This window comes from Microtus ochrogaster, chromosome 10, assembly GCF_000317375.1.
Source record: "Microtus ochrogaster isolate Prairie Vole_2 chromosome 10, MicOch1.0, whole genome shotgun sequence".
NCBI lineage: Eukaryota > Metazoa > Chordata > Mammalia > Rodentia > Cricetidae > Microtus > Microtus ochrogaster.
This window is the reverse complement of record NC_022016.1, coordinates 36,624,839-36,630,042: the sequence shown is the minus strand read 5'-3', so window position 1 is coordinate 36,630,042 and position 5,204 is coordinate 36,624,839. Positions and strand designations below refer to the sequence as shown.

Genomic DNA, 5,204 nt, shown 5'->3' with positions numbered 1-5,204 from the left:
AGGAAGAGGGGGAAGAAGAGGGAGAAGGAGAAGGGGAGGGAGAAGGGGAGGAAGAGGGGAAAGGAGAGGAGATGGAGGAAGGGCAAGAAGGAGAGGAAGAGGGGGAAGGAGAGGAAGAAGGGGAAGAAGAAGAGGAGGAGGAAGGGGAAGAGGGGGAAGGAGATGATAAAGGAGAGGAGGAAGGAGGAAGGGAGGAAGGGCAAGAAGAGGAAGAGGAAGAAGAAGAGGAAGAGGGAGAAGGAAAGGAGGATGAGGAGGAAGAGGAAGAGGAAGAGGAGGAAGAAGGGGAAGAAGAGGAAGAGGGGGAAGGGGAAGGAGAGGAAGAGGGGGAAGGGGAGGAGGGGGAGGGAAAGGATGCAGAGGAAGGAGATGAGGAAGAAGAGGGGGGAGAAAGAGAACAAAATGACATGTATGGTGATGACAATGAGGAAGAAGAAGCATATGGTGGGGAAGAAGGGAAATATAAGGAGATAGGTAGAAAAGAAGATGAAAATGAAAGTAAGGAAGACAGAAAACAGTCTCAAAAAGTGAGTAAAATAAAGGGGTCTATGAAAAATGGCAGACATGGAACACATTCGGAAAAGCCTGGTACTAACGTAGGGAGAAGGGGGAAAGAGCAGAGGTCTAAAATGCCAGTGGAGTCAAAACAACTTTTAGAGAATGGACTCCCAGGTTCCAAAAAATTCTGGAATAATGTTTTACCACTTTATTTGGAATTGAAGTAACAGACTAAATTCGGCCTGATTATGGACAGTGAAGTAATTTGCATGCCTTATGCATAATAAATATACTCACTACAGATTAGTAAACTGATTTGTTATAATGGTACTGTTACACATGGTTAAGAAACAACTGATGTCAATTGTACTAAGAATATATCAAAGGCAACAAGAGGAGTTGTTGAGTCTTGATTCATCCTAAACTCGTATTTGTTACCCCCAAATTACTAATCTATAACTAGAAAATACTAAAAGGCTGTCTGTTATAGTTAACTTTGTATATTCCTTATGAATGACATATTTATATACTAGAAGCATACTATAAGTACTCTGTATATAAAACTCACTCTTTTAAAAACAGTATAGATGCTTAAGGGCTATCAAAACTTGATGTTTTTAAATATTTTAGGTACCCCTTTTTAGTCTCTACTACCTATAATATTTTAATAAGAATTGATGCTCTTGCCAGGCAGTGGTGGTGTATGCCTTTAATCTCAGCACTCAGGAGGCAGAGGCAGGTGGATCTCTGAGTTTGAGGCCAGCCTGTCTATAGAGTGAGTCCCAAGGCAGCCAGGACTACACAGAGAAACCCTGTCTCGAAAAACCAAAAAAAAAAAATTGATGATGTTAATGATAACTGAAGTGAGAAATTTATATTTTAAAGAAATGACAATTTTTGTCCCTTTTGATAAAAATCTATGAAGCAACAGCTGTTTTTAGATCTTAGAGGCTAATAATTTTATCTCTTAAAATTTCTATCTAGATGTGTGATATTATAGCTCATGAAATGACAGTCAACTTAAACATATAATATAGGGGTTCGTAGAAGTTTAAATGTTTCAAGAAGAAAGTTTTATTTTAAAATTCCTTTTTCTGCTCTTAAAAGTTATGATAACTTTAATGTCTCTTGTCTTTTGTAATTGCAAATTTCTGAACTCAAGTCATTTCTATTTTAACCCTACTGTAAGTGCTTTCATTCTCCATGTGTGTTGTGTCCTCAATGTATTTTCATTGACTTTTGTAATTTTGTCTGTTGCTTTTCAGAATTTTTCAAGTAAAATAAAGATTAAATGTATATACTCAATATTGTTTGTGGAAAGAAAAACTGTCTAACATAAGATACTGAACTTTTAAGAAGCCCGGTTCACTAGGTTTATATAATATACCTAGTTTGATTGTCTATTCTTTATTTCTTTTTTGTGGATTTCCTGTCTCATCTTCTCCATACCTTGGGCATGAGTGATTTCTTATACATTTTTCAAGGAAGACTTTCATGGTAACTTTTGTGAATTTTGTGTAGTTGAACTCCATATATTTTATTCTCTGTGGAAATTAGCATGAGATAGATGACAAGAATCAAGTGAAGTAGCATTTCCTTAGAGCAATCTGTAAATTATAACTTGCTGCAAAGATAGTTGCCAGTGTTCCCTGAATACTGGACTCCACTATTTTGACACTATAATCCTTGACGAAAGTCTACCATATTCATTGTTGTAGAGTAGAATTAAGAGTGTGATTAAGTATGTATACCAAAGGTAATTATTTAAAAATAGATTTGAAAAGATTAAATAAGAGGGATGGCAGCCATGAAGGTCATAAAGGAAATTCATATGAGAATGCCCGGGAGACAAAAATCTAAACATCCAGTTATTTATGGCAAAGGCAGAGGCATTCATCTTCCAAGAAGAGCAGTACTGATGCATTCTTGATGTCAAATGGCACCTATTTTACCATTTGAACTGATAGAGATATTCCCTTTCAAGCAGCATTTCTTACCAATTTCTTTGCATTTCCCTACCCCCAAACTTGGTGCACCCTTTAGAAGTAGTAATTCCTACGAGTTATAGTCAAAAGAGCATTTGCATAGTCTTTGAGTTCAGGGCCCTATTTACAGTGTGTGCTTTCAAGCTGTATGAAGTTACACCAGCTTCTTCTTCGCCTTTGTAGGTGTCTGGTTTGTTTTTTTTTTAATGCATACAGAATTAGAATGGGAGAACTAAGTGATGGGAACAGCTATAAAAGCCTCTAGCTACAACCAGCTTTGTTATAACTTTGCCACACCAGACTTTCTGCTATTCCTGTTCCTCATTTTTTTCCTCATTTTTTTTAAAAAAAAAGGCTTAAGTCTAGTTACAAAAATCACCCAGGCTTCACGCAAATGAAGTTATATGGAAGTGAGCAATAGCCCTAAATAAAGCATGCTAACTTGCTTTGCCCAGTGTTCAGCTAACACATTAAATCACACATGTGGTAGGCCCGGTGCTCTCTAAAGCTAATGGATAGGAGTTCTGTGGTGGTTAGTGATACATTGAGACAGCACATAAAAGAACATAAGCTTTCATAAGTAAAAGGTATTCCATGTGTACAGATGTCATCATTAGAGAAAAAGACAAGTTAAGGATGAGACTATTTGATCCCTTGTGACTTGACAGCTGCTTACATAGATTTCAAAAGCTAGTTCTTATTCTGTTTTTGAGACAGGGTCTCTCAAAACCCGGGCTTGCTTAGAAAGTGTTTTGGTCACTACATAGCCAAGGATGGCCTTGAACTTTGGATCCTTCTGTCTCTACCCCTCCAGTGCTGGGATTCCAGGCACAGTATATCCTCTGATTACTCACTTGTTTGTTATAGTTTGCTAGTCATTACTGCGGGGAAGGTGGGGCATTGTATATGTAGAATCCCTTGAGGTACAGTTTCCTAATGCGAACTGTGGCAGAAAGAGACGTTCAGGTAAGCTGCAGAGAATTTCTGCAGAGCATCTATGGCTGCTCAACAGCAGCCATCAAGGTGAGTGACGCTGAGATGTGTTTTGAGTGATAGTGACTCACTGTAGAGATTGGCTTACGTGGTGTGCTCTCTCCCACCAATGCAATAGTGAAGGAAGGTGTTGTAATCTTTTCCTTCGTTCTTTTCATTATGAAAATTTGATGTCATATAGCATGATTAGTTCGTAACATACAGTTTAATGTCTGGCATCAAGTATTTATGTATCTGGCACCAAAAAGTGAGTGGTCTTCCTCAAGTCAGATAGACCTCAAGTGAGGGCAGGTTACAGTTGGCCTCCCATGGCCCTGTTCTCCCTTCCCCCATCACAACTGCAGGAAGACTAAAGATGTATTTCTCCAAAGAACACTTGGAAACACCAAGGAACCTCTGCTTTGATCTTTTCATTTTTTAGCATGTTTTTTTCTTAATTGTATGCTTGACTATTTCTTAACAGTGCTGTTTGTTTTTCTGCTTCTGTGTCCTTAGCCAAAGTCAGGTTAAGATGAAAATTCAGTTCCAAAATGCATGGATGGCTTGCTTCTTTAAAATAGATTAATTAAAGATAAGTTTTGTGTCTTGGCTATGTAAGACTTAAGATATGGCCCCTGATTTCAGAGGACTCTAGAAGCCAGCAGGAAAAGTCATTAGCACCATAGAGTATGTTAGCAGATTAACTTCAGCTCCTATGTGAAAGGGTTGAGAATGAACTTACCAGGAGTGAGTAGGGAAACATTGAAATGAATCATGTTGATTAAAACTTAACCAGCAAAGGGCCTTATATGCTCATACAAGATGTTACAGGGAAAAAGAGTAGAGTGGCTACACTTGAGGTGGTGTACAGTTATTCTGGTGGCAATTTGAAGAATGATTTGAAGTAGGCAGGAGCACAGGTGTGGAAGGTAGGAGCCAGTTATAGTAGACCAGGCAAAGAGTGAAATAGACAGTGGAGATGAGGATGGGGGATATGGATCAGGGAATTAGAGGGTTTAGGACAAAGATGTAGCTAGGAGGGAAGAGGAAAGTGAAGCCTTGCTTTCTTCTGGCCTAGAGACCTGGGCAGAAAGAGTGCTGTTCACTGTGACTACTAACAAGGGAGTAGAAACAGGCCAGGATGACAGTTCTGCACTTGCTAGTTTGTGATGGTCTCCAGATGTTCAGTGTCCAGGTCACCATATGTGTCTGGAGCTCAGTAGAGGTTGCTGGCAATCACTAGCTTATGTATCGAGTTAACTAGATCTAATGAAAGCCTTCTTGTGACTAGAGCACCTCAGGAAGGATTCCAGGAAAGCATCAGTAAGTGAGGAGTTAGACACAGTAGTCCGCAACCTGTGGGTTGTAACCCATTTGGGGACCACATATCAGATATCTTGCATATCCGATGATACATATATGCATATGCATTACTATTCCTAACAGTAGCAAAATTATAGTTATGAAATAGCAGCAAAATAATTTTATGGTTGGGGTTACCACAGCATGAGGAACTGTATTAAAGGGTTGCACCATTAAAATACAGAATTTAATATGCACAATTAGATACTTTTCTGAAATATCTCATTTGTTACCTTAAGCATCAAATCACAAATGGCCAGTTAAAACACTCTAAGATCTTCATTTTTATTTGTTTTTTTTTTTTTGGTTTTTTTGGTTTTTTTTTTTTTTTGGTTTTTCGAGACAGGGTTTCTCTGTGGCTTTGGAGCCTGTCCTGGAACTAGCTCT

General features: G+C 38.6%; 1 protein-coding gene across 3 annotated transcripts in view; it reads left to right on the top strand.

Annotated features, from left to right (window-relative positions):
* Rpgr (retinitis pigmentosa GTPase regulator) overlaps positions 1-5,204 on the top strand; it is a 50,681-nt gene that overhangs the window by 34,951 nt on the left and 10,526 nt on the right. The gene's annotated exons all lie outside the window — the stretch shown is intronic.